General features: G+C 35.5%; 1 protein-coding gene across 3 annotated transcripts in view; it reads left to right on the forward strand.

Moving 5' to 3' along the window:
* Positions 1–25726, forward strand: part of LOC110464201 (allatostatin-A receptor-like) — a 112288-nt gene that overhangs the window by 33794 nt on the left and 52768 nt on the right. For 2 of the 3 annotated variants that reach the window (XM_021519293.1, XM_021519289.1), the window contains exon 2: positions 3877–3937. The gene's annotated coding sequence lies outside the window, so the exon portion shown is untranslated. Of the gene's footprint in view, positions 1–3876; positions 3938–19866; positions 20239–25726 lie in introns of those variants that run through there. The other variant, XM_021519290.1, reaches the window with a different exon arrangement.

The following is a 25726-nucleotide window of genomic DNA, read 5'->3' on the forward strand; positions in this document are numbered from 1 at the left end:
CTACTTTGTTTGCCAATCAGCACGCGACAATACGCTGTTCAAACTATTGAACGAAATTGTGTGGACTGTCGATAAGGTGGGCATTTTTAATTTTAATTATAAATTATAAGTTAAAAAAGAACATAAGAGGCAGAGAAAACGTAAATATAAGTATTGAACTGTTTTTGTATGGTATTTATGATCTATTTGAATGACACAGCTTTGCAAGCAAACAACATCAGTTCAATGCTTAATTGAATGCCACCTTTAAAACTAAAAATAGTTTGTTTGATGAAGACGAAAGACAAATTTCATTGTTGTCATCATGATCCCATAGAGAAATAGGATATTGTTCGAGTGATATGAAGGTCGATCGTTTTATATATAATGCTCATAAGTGTGCCTTTTGGCTTTGTTCGTAATATTGCTTGGAGTTGACCTAGATTTAAATTAAAATCCTTGAACAAAACCAAGACAAATAAGATCCATAAGGGTCGGCATCTTCTGCTTCATCGTATGTCGTCGATGAGGCAGAAAACGCTCACACTTCCGGTACACATGGTCCTATTTTTCCTGTTTTATATCAATGGTATTGATGTGAATCTTTCCTTTGTTCATATTTTGCCCTAGTTTTATCGATTTTGAGTACGAAATATGGTTTTGTTGACATTTCGGTATTCTCTTGTTTGTTTATTTCTCTTATAAAATGTGATAGCTAGAATATTTAGTTTCAAGAACTAACATGTTAAAACTTTAATAATGAGTTTTGAATCACATGGCAAACATTTCAAACGTAGTAAAGAACCACTTCCAATTAAATTGTATTTATTTAAATAGCATAATTCCTGAACAATGACATGCTTCAGAATTCAGAGTAAACAGAGAAACCGGCTTTGACACGTATGCTTTAACATTAAATGGGACGGTCTTAAACAAATATTTGTTCTGCTGGGAACTTGCAAATTCAAAAGCGGCAAAACACACAAAGGCGTGAAGCAGTATGATTGTCTTTATAAATACTTACGTCATAAACTGTTCAGCAATTTAATTAAAGATTTTGTACTTTTCGAAAATCGAGTTAAAACTTTGATTTTTTCATAGTTTTAATTGCGGGACTGCAAAGTTGGAACCTTGTTGGTGTTATTGGAGTGATGCTATCATCAATTTCCAAAGTGCTCTATGTAAACGTCAATGAGGGTTTTAAACATATATAAAATTACGTCCTGATATATTGGGTGTTAATTATCTTAATTAGTGTTTTGTTAATTGCCTAAGCTGTGGTAATTTGTTGTCAAACCAACTATCTTGATTACACTAGACAACAAATTGTGTTCCTTTTCATTACTCAAAATAGAACAGTTTAACAAAATAACAAAAATTCTAACAGAAATATAAAGGCATTAATAAATTTACGTTTCCGTTGTACAGCCCTTGGACAATTATAAAAACTATAAGCCTTGTTATAAATTGATAATAGAAAAACCTATTACACGTGAATTGTTTCCAAATGGGAATTGTTCGGGTGTTTACGTCATACAGTTGTAGAGTGATCAATAGCCAATCATTGCATGGCGTCACAATATCAAATGTTGATTGGGATTCCTGAACGCTGCCGAAGAGTAATAATAAAAATGAGACCCTCGAATCTATTGTCGGTACGCGAAGTGGCAAAGAAAACAAAAGGGCATTATATCGAAGTTTTAATGTAATGCATATAACAATCTCTAGCTACTCTTGGAAACATGAGCATTCCATGCCTGCCATTATTTTAAGCTGTAATTTCTTACATTTTCATTTTTTGGCATTGTGGACATGTGTTAAAGGGGCTGGTCGGGGAAAAAATGTCATATTTGCTAAAATGGCATACACCTGTTTAAAATACCTTCTTATGAAATATACCGATTCAAATATTGCTGAAATTCACTCCCTAAGAGTAAAAATTATAATTATATTAAAGAAATCCTAAATCGTCACCTGACAGTCTAAAACTCTCAATTGACCCAGATCAGTGATGTAATTTTACCGCATGCGCGTCATCAACAAGGCCAAATGTAAACATCGCGGCGAAAGAAAAAGATGCATGCAAAAGTCATGACAGGCACGAGGTATCAATACCGTTATATATAACAACAACATATAGGTAGGAATACTACACTTGCATCATACATGACATTTGAAAACAATTATTTACGTATAGTATTGATGTCTTGTCCGCTAGTTGAGTCCGACATGGCTGATGGACGGCGTACTATTGCTGTTAATTTCACTGCCTCACTTTCGAAATAACCATGTGTCATATATAAATAGATCTGCGCTAAATTTACACGGGGCTTCCCCGAGATTCAGTGGTCAAAACTGGACATTGCAAGCAGATCTCGACCATCATATTGCCGTGGTATAACTTTAGGAAGGCCAGAGAACGCATTTAGACCCATTTATTTTGTAATTTTTTTCCCCGACCAGCCCCTTAAATCTCCGGTTGCTAGTCTACCAGCACAGATTTGAGGGAACACAATGCGTCTTTATAGCGTTGTCCTTTTCACAAGGAAATGTTAAGTATTGCTGTACTAGTACTGAGAGCAACTGAACCCGACCGAATACATGTATGTCAAGAGGTCGCGTAGCGTAGCAGTATAGGGCTAAATGCTATAAACACATATTACTGCTTCCACAAGTCGGCAGTACTGCTCGCTTCAATGTGATGCTCTCATCGATTCCAAAGTATATTTTTTATAGAATTGCAGTGAACAGTTGCTTTCGATACCTACTAATGATTATATCTTTCCTAGTTTTTTCTTGTGTTTCTTGTTTTATCTAATATGTTATTAACTGCCATTTGGTTCAGCTGTAGGTGTTGCATGCCATCTTCAAACTAGAAAACACATCGCCAGAGTTACACTAAATACTAGAATGCTTATCATCGACGGACGGAAACCTTTAGCTTATCAGATGGAGTGTTTTGAATATGCTTACTGCTTTTTTTGTTTTTGTTGTTGTTGTTTTTGTTGTTGTTGTTTTTGTTTTGTTTATTTGTTTTGCAGTTTAACAACTTCTAGATCACAGAAAATACATGTTACAATCCCTTACTTGTGCTCGTTTATACATATATTCCCCTTTTAAGTAGCAATCACAATTATTTGTTACAATAGAACAATATCACAACCGTGAAAAGTATCAGGCTTCTATGCCTTAGTTGTCGCCTGCTTCACTCATTCGGAGCTCAGGTGTGGTGTCTCTTGCTCATTTCTCTGAAGAGGTTCCGAATAATGGAAATATGACCAGAGGAGCTCAACCTCGAGAGGGGGATATAATGTTGTATTTTCTCTTCATGTGATCAGTATAATCTGATCAGACCTGCAGATATATAAAGATAGTTGAGGTTTAATAATAGGTACATTTTGTAACAAGGGTTTGAGGATATTCCTTGAGTATTTCCGCCGCGGGATTATAAAACCTAGAAGTGAACCTCTGTTTCTGAGGATCAAAACAAAATTGACATTTACGTTCTGTAAGAGGTACTTCTGTGTCGGCGGCTTGCTAAAACAGCCAGTCTGCCATAAACGGAACACTGTTGCATTTTGATTTTTGTTAGCAAGCTCCGGTAGGCTCCAGGCATGTATAGCTGAACAAAATACGTACGCTGGTCTCAGATTCTATTTTAGCTCCGTTGCTTATATTCGTTCACAAGTCCTTACATAAAATTACATATTCGTCTCTATATGATCGTAATAGTTTTTATATTATGAAGTGCAGTCAACGAAACCAGTTTTATTCTATTGAGCTTCCAAAAAGGATTAACATGAAACCGTTTACAAATGTATAACAACGCATATGTTTCCAAATAGAATACAAAATGAAAGCTGAATGTTAACCAATCGAATTTATTATTCTTTGTAGTGTTGAAGTGGCCCAGTCCTTCCTTTGAAGATAGAAGTCGACCACAACAACATATTTTCCTGTAAGTATTAAACTTAAATAATTAAAGTGGTTACTGTCTGTTCCCATTGTAAAATGTTACCTATGTGTTACTTTGTAGGTAGAAAAGCTGTTCTTGAACGGAATCGGTCGAAACAATTTTATAGCAACTTCATCTGACGATGTCTTGATTCGTTCTGCTAATAACCCATGTATATGATTATTTTTTAGTGTAACTGTTGTTTCTTTAATCCTAGACCCGATGTATAACCCTGAAAATGTGATTTTCTAAAACAAACAACAACTTTGAATTAAAAATCTGGGGTAATTTAAAAAATGGATATGCCAATATTTCAACGAAGAATGTCTATGCTTTGGAGATCATGTACATGTACTTTAAAGAAACGCCCCAAAAATCTGTACAGTGTCATATCGAAAAGACAGTAATTTTACAACATTACTTTCGAAACGCTGCGAGAGTCTACAAGAGAAAAGGCACAACACGTTTATGTATGATGTCAGACATCTTTTATTGTCCGTTTCTATGGCGACAGCTTGTCGCGTTCTAATACATTCGCACTTAGTGTCAAATCATCTACTGATAAAAACATTTCCTCTATCAATTAACCGTGTCGTATATCTACATCATTTCCGAAATAGACATGGAATGACGCGCAAACGGGCAATGCTATCAACTTTGAATGCATATAATTTCCAGTATCACACCATGATGCTATTGTTAATATTCCACACAGATGCATTCTGAGATAGAGAGATTCCAGAGCAGACATTTCTTATGAATACATGAGGAACGTGGTGAGACGCTTTATACACATATATGCTAAAATATTATTTGTACACTGCTCTTCTATAGTTCTAAACCCTCATACCTCCTTACAGGACAGCAAGCTCTGTTTACTCAGAGAAAATGACACAACAAGGTATTGGCGGAACATGGCTCATCTCTTGGATGGCCGAAAGATTTTGGAATACAATTTCATTGGTCAAGTCTAAACCACGTGATAGCTGACCCCTGTTTCAGCAGGTGAACCCCACAGGGGGACAGAAAATTTTGCAACCGCACGCCATCTTTGCTTTTCTGAACGATAAACAAAAGATACAAGTAATTTGACCTTTTATACGGCAAAATTTGTCTAACCCTCCCACCGCACCCCCTTTTCAGATTATATATGTTAAGATGTTTCCATGTTGTTTCACTTTTATGATGTCTGTTGGCGCTTAATGTATAGGCCGCAACTTTACTCATAAAAATGCTATCTGAAGATATTTTAATCCTAAAATATGTTGAAAAGCTGTTCTTGCAACGGAATCGGTCGAGACAATTTTATAGCAATTTCATCTGACGATGCCTTGATTCGTTCTGCTAATAACCCGTGTATATGATTATTTTTCATTAAAGTGTAACTGTTGTTTCTCTAATCCTAGACCCTATGTATAACCTTGAAATGTGATTTTCTAGAACAAACAACAACTTTGAATTAAACATATGGGGTAATTTAAAAAATGGATATGCAAAGATTTCAACGAAGAATGTTTATGCGTTGGAGATCATGTACATGTACTTTAAAGAAACGCCCCAAAAATACAGCGTACAGCGTCATATCGAAAAGACAGTAATTTTACAACATTATTTTCGAAACGCTGCGAGAGTCTACAAGTGAAAAGGCACAACACGTTTATGTATGATGTCAGACATCTTTTATTGTCCGTTTCCATGGCGACAGCTTGTCGCGTTCTAATACATTCGCACTTAGTGTCAAATCATCTACTGATAAAAACATTTCATCTATCAATTACCCGTGTTGTATTTCAACATCATTTCCGAAATAGACATGGAATGACGCGCAAACGGACAATGCTATCAACTTTGAATGCATATAATTTCCAGTATCACACCATGATGCTATTGTTAATATTCCACACAGCATGCATTCTGAGATAGAGTGATTCCAGAGCAGATATTTCTTATTAATACATGAGGAACGTAGTGAAACGCTTTATACACATATATGCTAAAATATTCTATGTTTATGAATACCATATGAATAGCGTCTGATTGAGGCGAGGGTGTTTGTACTTTGTATAACACCTCAAAGTAGCTCCATTCGGAAGACGGAATTTCCCTTTGGCCTTTTGGGTCTTTTTACAAGCTCTAGCTTTGTTTCACAAACATTCATGAGCTTGAGAATATCCTTAATTTAGCAATGATTTCCCTACGGGAAATTTAGAAAAAAAAGGAAAAACATCTCTTAATTATAATGGTTCAGCAAACCAGCGCTACACAAATCCGTTCGTTTACACGATATTTTAACCACTCTAGTGCATAAAAGCGGATGAACTTTGTGTTAAAGTACATTTTATACAAATGTATGGCAAACACAACATAATCTACGAACAAAAAATAACGCGTGTAAGATAATAAAATAATATATATGCAAATTAATTGCATTTTTCCAATGAAAACAAGTTGGTAATTTATGAAAAATCATTGCATGGATCTGGGTGTGGGTGTTTCAACATTGGTCCCGTATAAGGTCTATAAAATATAAATATTTTAAATCCAATTGATTTGCATTTCACTTATTTGCTTTAGCCTTATCTTTGTCAGCCCAATAAAAGTAGTCAAATAAAATATGTAGCCTAAATTAAAATGACCAAAGTTGTGCATTGTTCGTTTCCATGGCTTCATACATTATGTACCACACAGCGACGATTGATGCACGTGTTCGATAGGTACAATTACACCGAATACCATGGTCGTCCGAAAAAGGACTTTTGCAACATTTAACGACGTTATATCTAATAGCTGAAATATGTTGTAGAAAACAAAGGTTGATACCTAGGTAACAATAATTAGATAGACTTTTGTTACAGCGTTGAGACAGACGTCGACAGAGTTTACTTTTATTACATTAATTGTAACGGTAATTAGAAAAATGTTATTCTTTTGTATTTCATTTGTTTACCTACATAGAGATTTCTGACCTCTGTTCAACGATTCCACTTTTTACATGTATTTACTTTACTGGCTGTGAGCTTTAAGTTATACTCGTTAACGTGTTCACAACCATCCCCGATACTCTATGGGGCTCACTTTCACTTTTGCTATCTGCACCCCTTCGATATAGGTCATAACAAAAATGTAGGCGACATGTGAACCATCCTGTGAAAGAGACAAGAAGACTAGTTTGATCCTTTGATGTTTATGGTCGCATAACGTTAGAATTTACTGGCTTTAAAGCCGGGTGTCGCTCTTCTGTAATCTTTAAAGAATAGTTATCAGCCTATCGATTGGTTAGTATTTTTACCTGACACAAATCAAATAGCTAGCCTTGTGCCCTCATTTTCGCTGACATATCCCATGGGTGCAGAGAGCGAAAGTGAGCGTAAGCCCTGGAGTATCGAGGACAGTGTACGACATACATATGTAATACTGTAAGTAAACTGACAATGACGTCATTTCCTGTTTCGGATAAGGGACTATTTTCGGTTTAATAATATTGTAGAGTGGCAAACTCCTTATTGTGACAAATAACAAATATTTTAATATTCTTTCACCTAATAATGGTATTGGTAGAAACGTTTGCACAACTTATTGAGGGTCCGTTCCCTTTACATGTTTGCACTGTGCATGTTAATGAAGAATGGCTGTTAAGGTATAAAGACTGATATCACTCAGTAAAGAACAGAAAAGTAATAGGGGTAAATATGGACAGCTAAGGGGAAAAGAGTTGATTTTATCACAAACTATTGCACAGATGTAAGTATGTAGGTGTTGTCCTCAGCCGGGAGCAATACAATTCACCATCACATCGAAAGAAAAATCATTAAACAGGTTGCCCTTAACCATTTATGAGTGTGTTTCTAGAAACTCTAGAATGTTTGGTATAGCAAAAAATAAAATTACATGTTCATTAACATATACATGACATTCTCCAAGATGCAGGCTAACGTTTTGTAGAGGGCAGTATTTTATGTGCGATATTAATGTCAAAGTTTGTCAGGAGAATGCATATGTTACTAAAACTANGGGGGGGGGGGGGGGGGGGGGGGGATATGGATTACGTCAAATTCCAGCTTATTCCGAAATCGGATATGTCTGTTAGAAGGAAAAAGGGACATTGTTGAAATGTCTATTAAGTGAAATTGTATAGTATACTAGCGTTCTTTAGAGGGGATAGAAGGGGACGGATTCGTTTTATATTACATATAAAAATACTTTAAGTATTATACGACTTTGTATTCTGTCAATGCAGGTTTAAAGGGCTTGATTTCTGGCGTCGACTAAACCTGTGATTGAGTGTGTAAGTGGATTTTTTTTCTAGCAATTCAATGCTAGTTTTTCAAATACCAACCCAAACAAAACATCCGTATCGAAGAATAGGTAATATAAAGGTACTATTTATTTTTAGTATGTATCTATTAAGTATTTTTGTAGTTTACGAATAGCTTTTATTTATTTTGATGCTTCAAAACAGATATTTGCGATGTATTATAGTCGATTAAAAAAATCTGCATTTAGATTGATTTGCAGATGGTTTTTTTATCATTGTCAGAAATGTCAATTTTCGTGTCGTCAAATGACACCTGAGCGTTAGGTAAAATGTGGGACGGTAGGACGGTAGGACATATTGTTGAATTACCGACAGTAACATCTGTTCTTTAAAATATCGATTAGATTATTTTTACTTATTATAATGTTGACCTGACTATGAACTTTCTATAAAACATTTTATATAACCGACTTAATGATGTCAAATTAATTATTAAAGACATCATGAACACTGTTACAATGGATACAATTACTGCGCTATATTCAATGTGTAAACTGACCATCTGGCGATAAACTGTTATGTGTACTGTATATAGGTGGTTATTATACGTTTGTTCATGGATGTCGTAAGAATTGACGTATTGTCTTAAATGATACCTTATTGGCAATCAAATCCTCAACAGCGCATGCTTATTGCGGGCATATATTAGTGCTTTCGTGTTCAGGTACGAGTGGAAAGTTTAGCTATTAATTCTACGACTTTTAGTGAATTAATTCAATCAAACTTTTATGATGGTCAAGTATTGAAATACCTCGAACATGTTGTACAGGGTGCCGTGTCAAACGTTATTATTCATTTATTATTCTTTATAACGATTTTAAATTTTAGCATTTGTTGACGAACGTCATGCAATAGTCCAGAAGAACTATGCCTCGATTTACTTTGTCAAAGTCAAGGCCTATGTTATTATACTCATAAAACAGATTAATAATTAATTTAGTGCCTTTATTTCTGAAAGAAGTTTGATATAACGCCATATTAGTCCAATATAAAAAAATACGTTTGACGCGTTCGTTTTTCGTAGTGTTAGGAAAAGATCAATATCACTGTTTCTATTAAAAATACTTATTTTTGTCACAAGGGCAACTATATTTATGAAATTGTGAATTTATTGTGATTGAACGCCATGTCCCATAATCACATGTATGTAAAAATGGTTTTTTCTGTATGTCCAAGATCAAGAGGTCACCTTTGTAGAAAATCTTTGTCTTTCTACAGACTTTCTAAAGTCTACTAAAAAAACACCATGACAACTTATAGATTGAGAAATAAACGAATTCATCCGATTATGAAACTGTTGACAAGATGCAAGGTAGCTTATATACATGTATATGGAACGTATTATATACGCGACGGGATTTGTAAAGTTTGCGATGTCTTGGCTAATCAATGCGTATGCATCAAACGTACAACTATTTGGGGAAAAACAAATAAGTAAACAAAATATGTAGCTACAATGTATCCCGGAAATGAAAAGTGACTAAATAAATCAAAATGATCAGTGTACGCTATATATATATAGCTTATATGCGCATTGTGTCGAAGTCGTTTAGACATGGTATACACAGATTTAACCACCGCTATCAAGACAAATGCCAACGTGTCCCCTGACCTACCCTCTGGTCTACGAATACATCCTCGATCTACATTTCGCGTAAGCGAGGTACCGCAATAGAGCAGGTTGTCATAATATAATACCGCCACATTGATAACAATAAATCAGATTGTCATAATATCATACCGCCACATTGATGACAATAGAGCAGGTTGTCATAGTATAATACCGCCAGATTGATAACAATAGACCAGATTGTCATAATATACTACCGCCGCATTGATAACAATAGACCAGATTGTCATAATATACTACCGCCGCATTGATAACAATAGAGCGGGTTGTCATAGTATAATACTGCCACATTGATAACAACAGAGCAGGTTGTCATAGTTTAATACCGCCACATTGATGACAATAGAGCAGGTTGTCATAGTTTAATACCGCCACATTGGTAACAATAGATCAGAGTGTCATAATATAATACCGCCACATTGATAACAATAGAGAGAACCAGAAAATTGCGCCGTAAAATACATAACGATGTCCGTAGTAAAGACGTTTTTCTCATATAGTCTCATACATGTACAACTGTAATGTGATACAGTGATTTTTAATACATTGTTTTCGTTTAATGAAAACTTCTATGACAGATTCCATATATACCATATAAAATGGAAAATCAATTATTAACTGGATACCTCTATAGAACTTATGACATGTTATAATGGCGTTCAAACCCCGGCCTTTTGACTGTAAAAGGACGCTCCATCAAAACAAACGATCTGATACATGATCATCGAACACTACTACCGTTACTTTGGTTTCGTTTTGTTCGTAAAGCTGTGAAATTATGATTATATTAAGATTACTTAACGACGACATTGATCATTGTAGACATTCGGGAAATTACATGTCTATTGGACAATATCTAGTCGTATCGTGTAACTGTCCATATCCGTAGTAAATGATGTATTGTCTACTGACACATTGAATAAGGCGTTGCTTCGTGCAAATACCAGTACGCATGAGATGTACACACGTAATGCATACGAAACCATTGACGGACAGACGGTTAAATGGTCAAGTAATGATCGGCGTGTCCGTAGCTTTACTTGTTCACTTCTGTCAACATGTCTTTTATTGCACGTGCCGCACGGCTGAAAATCTCCGCTGTGCGCCTACAATCACTGTCTCATTTGCGTGATGACTGGGTAGGGTTTCGCACGTACGCCACCCCTGTTTCTTCACCTATCTCTGAGGAACGCTACTCTTTTGCGAACTAGGACCCATCGGAAGCTTAACTTAACAACAAATAATCTGTGTATGGCAGAGTGCAATGGTAATGCAGGGGTAACACGAGTTCACCATATACAGTTTTTGCCTAATGGCATTCATACGGCTTTGCTCCTGTAGTGTTTTTCACTTGATTGTGAGTCGAGCATGCTTACAAAACTTAACTTGGAAATTAAGTGTCCTCATTCACGCGGTTTTATTTGCGCCGGAACTAACGTAAGATAATGCCGAAAGCATTATCAGTATATTTAGAAATTGGTTTAAGTTCGTTTAATCTCCGATCGCTTCTAGCTATATCTATATATAATTTGCACGCTCAGCACGACATGTTCCTGATTTCTGCAGAGTATTACACAAGAATGCTTTAATGACTAAACAGATTTTTTTTTTTTTTTTTTTTAATAATTCTGGATTTATATATTGAAATGTGTTTTTATCGTTGTAATATAAATTCCTTTTTAGTGTCTTTTAAATCCGTCAGGTTTTCCCGAATTTTCCTTTTATTAAAAGAGTCACCTTTAACGAACGCATGTAACAAATCCGCGTTTACATGTTTGTAGACAGACAATGTATATTTATGATCCATCAAAGTAGGAGAAAACCGGAGCTGTTTTTACTGGCAAGCGGAAATCGAAGCTTATGCATAAGTCACAGGATCCGCGTCTATCTTACCATACTTGCTTAGTTTTAATTGATAGATAAGGGAGATGAAAAGGAAGCTGTTTTCCAATGCTATGTTTCGTCATTATACCATCTCCACTACGACAACTACTCGACGGGAGGTTGTTAGCTCGTGTACTAAGTATGCGCGTTGTTACGAATGTAAGAGATAGACGAGGGTTTACCGGTGATGAATAGTTTAAGAGTTGTTAAACGTTTTGATTGGTTTCCTTAGTGTGGTTAGATTAAGACAGATTTTCTGGAATTAACGTCGAAATACGCGTTGCATCTATAATACTACAACGGTTTTCCCCCGTAAGGCCAATTGCGTTCGCTAACGCAAGAGTGCGTGCCGTTCGGAAGGCCTCCCGATGATATATCCAGTTACGAGCATCAATTGGGTCGTGACGTTTTTTGCTCACTTGAGTGACATGAAACCTGACTCAAACTCATTTGATTTCATTTGCCTTGTGTATGTCAGTGCCCAGGAGTATCTTATCCCTGCTCCAAGCGTCCAGAAAAGATAGCGTGTGTGCCTTGGTGTGTTTCGTAATACGTTATTTAGTCTAAGGTTTATGGGTTTAGACAGCCCTGATGAAGTCAGTGGATAGTCTATTCACGTTGCAGATCAACCTCATTCGAGCGCTTTTAATAAATCCATATTGCGTTGACATCAAACACGACTGCTGTTGGAATTACTCCTTTTATGTTTAAATGCCTGTCAAAAACTCATTTCGTGTGAGAATTCAAACTTCTGTAAGACTATACAGGAGCTGGTTATACAAGACGCATTTTATTGGTATCTAAGCAGCAAAATGACGCAATAAGGTCGCGGCACGTCATACCGACATGCCATTCAAAGAAATGCTTTTATCCCTACATTGCAAGACGTTCTGTTTTCGAGGGGATGCAATTAGCTTCAAACTCCGTTGTTTATATGTGTTTGATTAATGATTACAGTCGCCATGAGCTATATAATCTCTGCAGGCTGTATAACTCTGCCAAGTTCAATTGAGATTCATATTGGTTATGAATGGCAGGACCATCGCTGTTGCCATAATCGTAAGGTTGGATACGTCTGACCTTTCTGGGAAGACCATGACTGAAAAGACGCACGTATTAAACACAACACTGATCAGCTAACGTTGACTGGTATTTTCTTCTGAATTTGAAAAGTAAAATATTCCATAAGTTGCAAATTAAATCTTTGAACCACTCTCTGTTTTCGCGTCCATAGTAACTTCAAATACCCTCTGAAATCTTACAAATCCCAGTTTGCACTCATGTTGACTATGTATGCAATCAAATCAAACTCCAATTATAATCTAAACACAAACGGAGAGCACAAGTTCAGGAAGGGTAACTCATCAGCGCCGCTTTCCTTCCGAACGAAATTTAACATGTATCTTCTACGTTAAACACGTGCCTTTCTGAGAATCTACTTCTGATAAGTTTATATTTACAGTCTTGAAAAGTGTTTATTGCCAACATATAGGATGCATATCAATTAAATTACCTCCATTCAAAAAGAGTTCGACAAAAAAAATCCGTTAAGTATCGTTTGTTACGAACGGTAGCTACATTGTTGTGTCGCCTACAAAACTATTTCCTGTCGTCTTTTCGTTTCCTTTGTTTTGGCCCAAAAACGTATTTATGTCCATGAATATTAAATAGTTTTGATAAGTAAATTAAACATTGGATCAGCTTTGGCAGATTTCGATTTTTTCAATTAAAAATATTTTTACCTTGCACTTATAAAAAAACATTCTTTTTATTATGTGATCTTAAGATTACTTAACAAAATTTACAGCTTATGTTCGGAGTTGATTGATTTGAATAGAAGACAAAATGTTACAGCTTAAGAGATATTATAGTTTGATGCTACACAATAAAGAGAACCGAGCAATTCTAACAATTGAAGGCCTTTCAGATTTATGAATTGAAGTTTTCTCTATACCCGCGGATCATTTATGAAACACGCATACGTATCAACAGACGATTTCCATTAAACGATACGGAAATATAAGGTTTGCGTGGGGAGAAATTCTAGACGTATCTAATACAATATGTATTGACGCAATTTAAATTCGTCAGTCGCTATCACGACCTGCACAATGATTCGGATCCAATCGAATCGGGGAGATATTTCCTCCAAAAACGACGTTTTATTGTGACCGGAAATTGTCCCGCTGCCTGAGCGGAAGTTGGCTAGTGCTTCCATTTCCGATGGACGGCAATGATGACGTGACATTCAGCCCGCAGTAAATATTGTCTTCGCGTAACAATTGGTCGACCTTGAACTCCAAAACTGATTGGATCGTTTCCGATTGACCGAAAAGTCTAAAGTAGTCTACGGCCTATTTTTATTATTATTGCTTGAAGAACAAAATCGACAAATCTCAGAAGACAACAACTGCAATGATCCAAAAGGGACAAAGTCTGAAGTATTCACGAAATTTAAATACTTCACGTTAACTGACGAGTAGACATATCATATCTGGCATGTTTCAATTTATTCTACGGATATGTATAAAAAGACTAAACAAATGCCATTTATTTCCATACAATTATTTAAAATGAACCTTTGGTCATTTAACTAGAAGACTTTCGTGATCTTTTCTATGACTCAATTTGTTTACTTGATTTATCAAGTAAATAAGAAAAAACTCTGTTTATTATTTCAATCGGGTAGCTGAATCGATAAAACGTGAGGGTTCATACTTTTTATGTAGAATGATCATAGTAATACATTTCATACGATGATATACGGATGAAATATCGGAAAACACCGAACGTTTAAACTACATACTTGACCCATGTAAAACAAAATAAATTCCGAAGGTAGTAACAGTAAGTAAACTTGATTTAAACGTGTGTTTGTAAGATATTTACTTAAATTCTTTAGACTGATAAAAAATCATCTTAAAGATAAGAAATGTTAATTTCTTAATTCATTAATTTGAATCAGTTTTTAGCGGTGGTATACAGGGATCCTTTCTATACGTTCTCTTTTATTTTTGACTGTTTCAATATACCTTTCGTTTAGTAGGAGAACTAGCTCACGTGAGTGATTATGTAGCGATGACGATGTGCATATGTAAGCCTGCGTTTGTAAAGGTGTTCTACTTGTTCTTGATATGTATCACCGACGGCTCATTTTTAATGTTACATCACTTGGATAGTATCTCCCTGATATTGCAGGTCACAAATGTCCCCCTAGCATGACAACCAATTTATCATAAGACAATGAAATGAACACCTGAGTTTGATGTGTATTCAATAAGTAGCGAGAAAAAAACAATGGTTGGTTAGAGTAAACCAATGGTTGGTTAGAGTAAACCAATGGTTGGTTAGAGTAAACCAATGGTTAGGGGAAATTATAAATATGAAATACAACAAAATATAGAATTTCACTGCTGTACATTTGATGCGACAGATCAATTTGTTATGTTTTTAGGATTTGTTCTGCTTTGAATGCCCTCGTGTCTTACTGACAACGGTTTGATTTTATACTAGTCACCGGTTAAAGTTAACCAACCTTTGAGCTACCGGGGCAAGATGTCTAGGTCGGCCAGTTTTTTATTTTTTATTTACAACTACTCTTTTATTGGACAGATCCTCCGTTCTAACATGTCTCGTTTACATGTGGTCTACCCTTATGTGACTCAACGTCATGTATTCACCTAACATGTACTAAAGTCTGATTTCTGTGACCCCGTAAAACAGTTTGTGTACTTTGCTTGTCTGGTGCCCAACGTATTCTTGTCAGCGACACTCATAAAAATCCCTGTACGGTCCCTCCTACTTCTGCTTTCCCCCTGTATATGACTTCCCCTCCCCCTTCCCTATTTCGAGGCGAACAGACAAATGTATCATTCAGGACCTGTCAATCACGGGAATTAAACGAGAATAGGAGCGGAGAGCATGCGCGTGGTCGAGATTTATATAAAGCAAATCAGCATGTTTTATATGAAATTTGTATGATTATTATTCTTATTTAGACTAAATGTATAGGGAAATGGGCAATAACATCCATGTAAAATATCTGTATACTATCAATTTATCATACCGTGAAGAAAGATTTGTTAACTGGTTTTCTTCTAAACATTCCTCACTAGCTACATTGTCAAAACTATACCAAACCACTGCATTCTGTCGGGAAAAAAAGCATTTTCATTCTATATATTTATATGTTAGACGATTAATAGGCAAATATTTTAATCAGTAATATTAACAAATAATTCCATTCTTTATTTCATTTATTGATTGATTTATTTTTAATTTTTAGCATCCCTTTTTCCAAAATTATTTATCTGTTGGAGTCGTTACTGTGTTTGTTAAATCTTTAGATGGATCATCAATACAATCACGCAATTAACAACCGACTTAATAGAGCAAGAAAAAAAAACGTACGTGTCTAGACATCGAAATAAAAAAAGATGAAGATAAAGAGATAAATGTTCTAGCATTAGAGATCGTGTAGTATATAAATTCCGGTAAAGTTTGGCTCGGGAAAAGAACAGAGAAGAAAATCTCCGACCCTGTAGGCAACTCAACACACTTTAGCCGTCCCTTACGATCATGTAGTGGAGTAACGCAGGTTTACTATTCCTCAAACCTACAAATGAGTGCCCTATTTGTAGATGAAATAGATGCCTTTAAGACAAAAATAGAAAAAACGAATTTCGTTTTAATGTTGATTTTTTTAAAGATTGGCATGATGTTTCCGTTGCGTGTTCCTTTCTACCGCTAATGCATTCCAATACTCGAAGCTATACAACATATTTACCAGGGAAGCATTGAGAAAAGGACTTTCAACGTATCTAACTGGCGCTTAAGACAATGCCTTATTGATTGTGACACGTGGCTGAAAGTGTAATGGTCTGCAACACAGAACAGTCGTGTATATATATGGCGGGGCTGTCGTTATCTCCCGCGAGGATATATTTAAACGTGACCTCGGCTCCATCATCCCTTTGTCATATGTGCTTAAGACATTTTCGACCACAGTACACACTCCAAGTTCAGTTGGACGTTTTTTGTGGTATTCCAGGTTGTTTTTGTCCATAAGCAAGGTTCAATTGGGCGTCACCCCATCCCAATGCTAGAATATCAAGCGTCAAAGTGTCGGGCGTCAAAGTAGCCAGATATATTCATATCAGCGGAAAAACTATTGCGACTGATATGAGCCATCAAGTTATTTTGTTCTTTATCGGTGAAAATATACAAGAATCATCGTCGTTTTCGTCCTGATAAGCATCGTCTTGTTTTAGCGAAATAACGATAATTAATGGGGGATTCATATGCCGAGTAGATTAACAGTTGAGTTCAAGGTGTTTTTTAATGTTTCGCAATAATTTTTCGTTGTTTCATTATTTTGCTGCAAAAATGCAATGCTCAAAGGGATTTTTAAAAGATGATTGAAACTGCTTTGCCGTGAAAAACGGTTTGATATATAACAGACACGACAGTGAGAAGTATATGTTGCGTGTCTCATGAGATGTTGTAAGTATATTTCTCTCACGGTTCACGTTTATTCAATTCGCGTTACATTGTAACCTTAGTTTTGATGAAGATCTGGCTACATACATATTGACCTCATTAGTGGGGTGTTTTTTGGGCAATATTAACAAAGTCACAAAACAGAAGTATGAAAATGATCAACACACCACGAGAGTAGCGTTGTATAAAGTAATAACGTGTTTTAAGGCCATGTAATAAAAAGTGCCATATTTCACACTGTTATAATACAAAATGTTGTACAATGCGGTACATGTACTAAAGTTATCAGAACTCTTTTAAGACTGGAATCCCTAGTTGACGACTTGAAATTGGATTCGATTAGGCCTTGGAGCAGTACTATATCAACATGTTTGTCGGACAGTATTGTACCAAATGCATTTCATCCATGTTTAATATGACAAGTTTCATTGAATTTGAAAAAAATATATAAATTTGTATCTATCAGTTGTGACTTTATAGTACAGTACTGCCCAGGAGTATAATACACATTGAGAGAAAAAAATATACCCAGCTGTCAAGGAAAACCAACTATTTTAGCAGTATTTAATGTAGTGGTATATATGCATACATTGTGACGTCATTGTCATTTTGTCGGCCATTACAATGATCTGTTCAAGATTCCAGGAAGCAATCTGAACATTCTTACTGAGTAACGATGTACAAAGGTCTACTGAAAATACAAAACACATTTAAAGAACAGTTGTTAGTGTGTGGTTGAAGCAATTCCGTCTTTGCGTATTGCAGAGTTATCTTCTCTTGTGAGCAGGTATTGATTGTTACGTCATTGGTTTGAGTGAGAAAAATATGTCGTTTTCTCAAAAATTGACATAACTCTCACAAACAAATGAACTAACAATCAATACCTGCTCATAAAAGAAGATTACTCTGCAATACGGAAAGACGGAATACCACATATACAGTACGTGTTCATCTGTCGTCTCACTCGTTAACTGGACATACAATGTAATACATTTTATAATTCACGCCGGTTATAGCCATCGGGATATGTATCCATAATTGCAAAACCCTCGTGTTAAAAATATATGTTAGCCGTCAAATGTGGTACTGCGTGTGTATTTTACCAATGTGTCGACCTGACTTTGTGTGTATAATTTAGACTACTTAGAGTGCGTATGAATTATACATGTACATGTATATATTTTCGCGTTAATTTTGCGATAAGCATCGATCAATATTTGTATCACACGGCAGTTATCGTCCATATGTAAGATTATTTCCTACGCTATCCTTGTAAATAGGAACGGGAAAGAAATCAAGTGAGCGTACAAATAGACCGGTAAAAATAGCAAGTATCTCTTCGCTTGAAAAAAAACCAAAAAGCATAAAAGATGCAAATAATCGATTTCCCGACTACAAAGTCTAGTTTATCAGTGTTTGTTATCTCCGATATCCCGGTCTGGTGGTAGGTTTGCCTTTTTTGAAATAATATGTAGTCAAGCTTTTAGAATAAATATTCATCAACTCAATAGACCAATGTTAAAAATAGTGTTTATTTACTCGACGTATGGTTATTTTTCTTTCAAAAATGATGAAAATTAGCACATGAAATTGCATTAAAAAATAAGTCATCGTATCAAAATGAAATGTACAAGGTATGTAACGCCAATCATACTTACAGTACCATCTTATTTAAAATATTGTAACGGTGTTTTGTGTATGTTTATGTTTACATGCATATAGTCAATTTTAGTGGCTTGACAAGATATTAAAGCACAGTTTACTTAGATACCTAGTTATTATCATAAATGTTTAATTGATATTATAAAAACTTTACTACATGGGATCGAAACCAGATAACCGGCGGGAAGGTGGCTCGGCTCGGTGGTTAGCGCACTTGCCTTTCATCAATACTTTGATTCTCCTGCCCCTGCCTTGAAAAGGTACGGTCACCTACCTGACCACGTGGGTTTGTTTCTGTGGGATACCGGTTTCATTTTCCGCGCTTCCGTCCGGGACAATAACGGCGATAAATATAAGATGATGAAGCTTGTTTGACAATTGCTGTAAATAAATAAATAAATACAGTTTACGTATTTAAAATCAGATAAGCTACAATGACGGTAGCTATTTTAAAATGCGGGTAGATATTTTTTATTCCACTTATATTCCATTAAGCTAATACATTTTGGTGTTTTTATGTGAATTTGCATTGATGTTGACAAGTGTTATTTTATTGTCATTGACGTGTGTATGGATGCACATGGTCCTGGTGTGTCAGTCATGCTGCTGAGGCTGACGATCGTCATCAACTACGGTAATAAAAAAAACGTGTAAAATCGATAATTTGACACATGTACAGCTGGTCGTAATAGATTTATATACATACACGTACATATAAATACACTTCTACCAAAGTACCGCACTGTTTCAATAACGGACTATGATGAAAGTGTTGTAAAAGGGGCAATCAAGACAACCTACTGACAATTTAGATAATGCTATTATCGATTGTGATAAGTGATTGTCGCCACCTATTCTGTGATGTGTGCCAGACTTCGTCCAGTGGTACGGTAGCTTTATAGAGCGATTTCGTTGTCAAGCGACTGCAGTATCGCACAGAACTACGATTCTATTGGACGAATGTATATTGCTTTAAGCTGTAAGTGTACAGATTGTGCTAGATCAGTTTCTGTGATGAGTAACTAAACTTGCAACGCAGAACTATTGTAAATGACAATATATACAGATATATCGACGGAACGTACATATACTTGAGGTTTGGTTCAGAATGTGTGACAAATCCGTTTATATATGAAGACGTATGTATGCGCCGTGTAGGACTATCTACTGAAGGAACGCTTGTGCTTGTGCAAGGTGTAATTATACAATTGTGCTAAATAAGTTTCTTTGACGAAAACATATTTTTTTCTTGTGATTATGAACTGGCTTAAATTTCCAAAGCAGTCGACGGGCGTTTGATGAAACATACGCATGGTAAGTCATTTCGTAATACGTTCTTATTGCCTATTGCTGTATATGATGATTTTTATTTGCAAACAGTTACCATTTTAATTCGGTCAAAAAACTTCTATTCGTTTGTTCAGCATTTCAGCTAAGAATAAATTAAATTTCGGCAAAATATCTCTTAGATAAAACGTTTGACAAGAATTATACGTTAAACACATCTACACATAATCTGTGTGGAAAAGATTATTCAGCTATTTCCAGCAAATTTAAAAAAGTGTTCCCAAAACCTTGAACAAATAAATATTCGTCAATTTTTGTACATGTACAGTTGTTAGTTCATGTTACATACACTGACAGTTTCAAGACTCTTTTCAACAAAGTATGCAGAGGTCTAAATCAATTGATGCATTACGAGCCGACAGTCTCAAGGGGGTAGTATTGTGTGAAGTCTTAGCGGTGCGTGCGATAAAATCGTTACATAATTCATGTCGGCGAGCCCCAAAAGAGATTCTTTGTTTACGATTTCAAAAACAAATGTATCGCCTACACGAAGTGCACACGTATCTATTTCTTTAAACTAGTAGCAGTAGTATGTTATTGTGTTTATGTGCTGTGTTGTGTACGTCCTGACACATACTCCTTAGTCTTATATGTGTCGATGGGTAGCAAGAGCGATATCGTCAAAAGAATTGAAATAAACTGACAGAGAAAGATAAAAAGGTAAACAGTTGTGATGTCATCATTGTCTCCATTAAACCATTTGATCTCTTCCTTCCTCCTGATGGATAGAAGGGGAGGTTACTCTGAGTTTGGACGCTGCAGTTCAAGTTTGGTCATTGCATTGTCCTGTAATTTGAAGACACCGAAGATAAACTTCTTCACAAAGACCTGTAATATCTAACCAAGTTGATTATTTGTACAATCGTCAATACGTATCAAGTGTTGTCCACTAGCCTAATGTGATCTACAGTTATAAGAAATGACCACTTATGATCGGTCACTTCATGACTTTGTGAATAACTAGGTGTGACGTCACCGTCACAGTGATTGAAACGATTTTTTAAATAGAGGTCGAAATCTCCATCAACTGTAGGTTACCTCTGTGCATGGTTACCTTTTTTAATACATGTGTGTACATGTAAGAGTCGTCTCCCTTGTTGGTTAAATATTTTCCAACGAAAAATTGTTTTCTGGTTAGTAAGTTTAGTATGAAAATAACAAAACCTGCTATTCATCAGAGTAGGAAAAAAATCATTGTAAAACCTGATTGTTTTTTTTTGAAAAATAAAATAAGTTACATGTATTTATTGCCTAGACGAAAACGGAATATATTCAAAAAAAATAAAGTAGTTAAAAATATTTAAGAGAACTATAAAAGGGCAGTGAGCACAGCATAACCAATGGCCCTTTATCAGAGGGAAACATTGGTAATCTCATATCAGTTTCTGATTTGATACCCATGCTGTTACATGCCTTGATTATTCAGAGATAGACGGTAAAGCACAGCATTTCGCCCGGTCACACTATACTGACAACGGATGAACCAGTTGTTGTCATTACTCTAGATGCTGAACGTTAAGAACCTTTTCCCAGTTTTAGGGTTAATGTAAAAGTTATTTCCCAAAGTCAGAAAGGAACAAACTGAAGTTACCAATTAGAACTTAAAATTGTCAAAAAGAATAATTGAAACTTAAAACTGCATAATTAATTTGTTTTCTTATTCGTGTAATTGTAATTGGTATGAATGTCGCATGTATTAAAAAACATTTACAGATTACTGTCAAAATTTAAATTGAGATGAATGAAAACTTCAATTCTAAAAGAAACTGTATTCAAATAGTATTTGATGCGTCAAAATGAATATTACATTTAAAGAAAATTATATATATAATTGTATGCCTATTCCACAACAAACTCATCAGTGCAAATATAGAATTGAACAAGGACATCATAAGATTATAATTTATTATATTGACTTCATGACACCAACTATGAAACTGATGTTTACTGTCAATTTACATCCTTTGGTGGGGATTCGACAGAATTACGCCAATTCACGGTAAAATAAAATATTAAAAAATATAAAAGGGTGGCATGTAAGGGTTAGTTTTTCAATAAGGCAAATTTGATATAAATTTCTGAAAAGATGCTGCCACAAAAGGGCGCCGTTGAAAATATTCTGAAAGATGAAGAAAGAGGCCTTCAGCCAATCAGATTGTAGCTTTCATATTGAGGATACAAAAGGGGGCTTAGCTAATCAAAAACCTCAAAACAACGTAGAGGCACCGAGAAAGGGGAAGAGGCACCATAAGGGGCATATTTTCGTAGCAACCTATTTACAATACAGGCACCTGTAAAAAGTCCAATGGTGGGTTGATGTGTCGCGACATAAAACCAGTTGTGTATAAGTCATAATTAATAATAAGAAAAAACCGAATTCAGGTATTGGAACAAAATGACGGAATTGCATAAAACTCAAACCAGGAGAGCAACATTTCTGTTTATTATGTAGGAATGGTAGTAGTTCATACACGAGAGTTGAAAGAGCGACGTATGCATGAATTCTGTGACTTGTTATATGTCCGTATGTCTAACAGTTCATTAACAACAACGTTTATCTATTACTTACATTGTAAGCTTTGTATGATATCGAGGTTTTGGGGTTTAAAAATCGATGAAAATTTAACCAGACAAACCTCTTCTGTTTTATATCGCGCAGCGATTGCGGAATTGCAGTGCTGTTCAGAAAACGATGGGCACTGCAACATTTGTAAAGAGCTTGGTAAATCAGTACTCAATGACTCTCTTATCTGCGATATTTAATGAAATTGTTTGAAATTGCATTACTGTGTTGATTTTTTCGACGACTGTTGTTTAGCAGAGATTCTGTAGCCTAACGCGTCTTTTAGTATATGCTTTCCTTTGACGGTAACGTCGTAAACGTGTAGCCCTATGCAACATATCTTTCATCAAATCGGTTTGTACACAAATTACCTATCACCTAACCAACGCTTGCATTTGGTATAACGACAACGGCTGCAATGCAATCTTACGTAATTTTGTTACTTCTAACTAACTTATTTACATACCCATACTGTTTCCTATATTTAGATATATCATCAATTGTTTCAGCATTCAAGTAGCAGCATTTTTTTGTAATCAGATAGTGGCAAGCACTTCCGGTGTGATGTGCTCGCCACTCGTCAAACAGGCAATCAGGTTGTGCATGTAATTCCAAATAAAAATGTCATCTTTACGACCATATATCGGTCGTAGCGTATCGCGGGCAACCGTTAATAGAATTAGTTTGTACTCTTCTGTGAGTGTATGAATATCGTTTGGATGAGGAATGGCGCCATTTCTAGACGTGTGCTTCTGTTGATTATTATCTACCAGATCATAAAGTGTAAGCAGCAGTGGATACTTTTAAATTGTTCAATCTATTCTGATGTTTTTCTTCCATCTGTTGTTTTTTCTCGCGTCAATTGTAGCCATAAAGATAAGAACAGTATTGTATTTTCTTAATAAAATTATCTTTATGAATTTTGTTTGCTGTGAAAATAGCAATCACGCAATGAAAATATCATTATGAAGCTTGAACAATATTTTTTTCAATTATCTTTCTCGCACTGAACACTGTAAGCCGCGTCGCTGTCAGAATTTCATTACCGAAAACAACATGGGTAACTCCGTGAGCGATGATGGTTTCTGGTCAATATCTCGAATTTATTAATGCCGTGGACAATCGTAGATCAAAAACGCAAACCGTTTACCACATCTATGGGAGTCATACGTCTTTTTAATAAAAAAAAAGAAAATTAGATTATTTTCAATTTCAATTTCTGGGAAGAGTCGTTTTAGGCAATACGCTATTTTCCGTTTTTATTCGTTGTGGTCGATCCGCAGCACAATACTTTATAATGCCGCGGAAATAACTCCGTATACAAAAAGTAAAGATGTAGTTCTCGAGTATAAAAAACACGTGTTGAAATTCCTAAAAAGAATATTGAGTAATGACGTTTGATGTAACAAATTTCTATGTTCCGGTCACATCATTTTCTTGTCAGGCTTTGGGGCGGGGCAGTGCTCGGGGCCATAACACGAAGTCTGTGTTTCCTCCAAGTCATGTGTTTATATAACACAATATACAAATGTATGAATTTTATTTTACTTTTGCTAATTTCTATGACAGTGATAAATTGTTTCCTATCATAAACCTATATTGAACATAAGCGGCTGATATATCGTGCCTCATAAAAGCAAGACATCTCAGCACGCGCAACACCACCTCATGTGTACGAACAGAATTATCGATCATTTATGATACATTTATGAACTAAATCAATATTTGTTTGATTCCATTGTTTCAATATTGACCTATTTACATAGTTCTCAGCTTTAAGTAGGGAAAACTCTTTCTGTATGTGCTCTTGCTTTGGTAAGCCGATGATTGACAATAGAACAAACCTTACCTCTGCTGTAAAACCATTAGCAATGGTATAGATTAGCCGACTACGGTATACTCGCTTTTCAACTGGGGCTTTTTACTTTTCTATCAAGCGACGACGGATTCATGTAGGCAAATTGTTCTCTTTCATTGATGTCGAACGCTTAAATGTTTTAAAATCCTACTCAACCCGCCAATAGGCCACGAGTTCAAGATCTTTTAGTGTTTTGTTTTTGCTCCAAATACAAAGTGAAGATAAATATTTGATCGATCGAAATCATGAATACAACATTTACAGCTTCTGTGATTTCGTACTACATGATGTAGTTTTTACTTATCTGGAATCACTGTAACACGGTTCATTGTTTTCTGAACTGTACTAGGTTTATTACAGCAAATAGACTATTTTTTATCGGTGGTCTTATATCAGTGCTTAATTTTACGAACGGCGCCAAATTTTGACACACTCGGTTACATTTAACAATTAATCACACCCAATGGTTTCAGCCTTATATCACTGACAACCTATAGCTAGATACGTTATCGGATTTGACGCAAGACGTCAGGTCGGGTGCCAAAACTGGCGCAAAAATCGCTAATTCCCAAGGAAAAAAAAAGTTTCACTTCCGATTCTTTGTGTGTAAATAACGTTCAGTTGAATTTTTATGAAATGAAGATGTTGTATTTTTTTGCGTTTTCATAAGTGATACATGTACAGTTAGTACAGTGTAACAAACGATAAATTTACTAAATCAATGTGTTTCATTTCACAGATTGCAGTGATGAACGAATAGTTTCTGTGTCACGAAATATTAACTAACTTTATTAGAAAAGGAAATATATGTTTTATTACTTTTATGGGGGCATAAAAGCAATAAAAAAATATTTTTCCTTTCCTAATAGACAAAGTATTGCCTTTATCAAGGATAAATACTTCCTGAAGCTACGGGATTTGTATTAAAGTGAAAATATTTGAGCTGTGTACGGGTCGCTATTAGATGTGTATTTAACGTTTTTTCCCTGCATATGGAAACTTTTAATATGATTTGAATGTATTTGCTAAATTCC

This window comes from Mizuhopecten yessoensis, unplaced genomic scaffold (assembly GCF_002113885.1).
Source record: "Mizuhopecten yessoensis strain PY_sf001 unplaced genomic scaffold, ASM211388v2 scaffold10971, whole genome shotgun sequence".
Classification (NCBI taxonomy): Eukaryota; Metazoa; Mollusca; class Bivalvia; order Pectinida; family Pectinidae; genus Mizuhopecten; species Mizuhopecten yessoensis.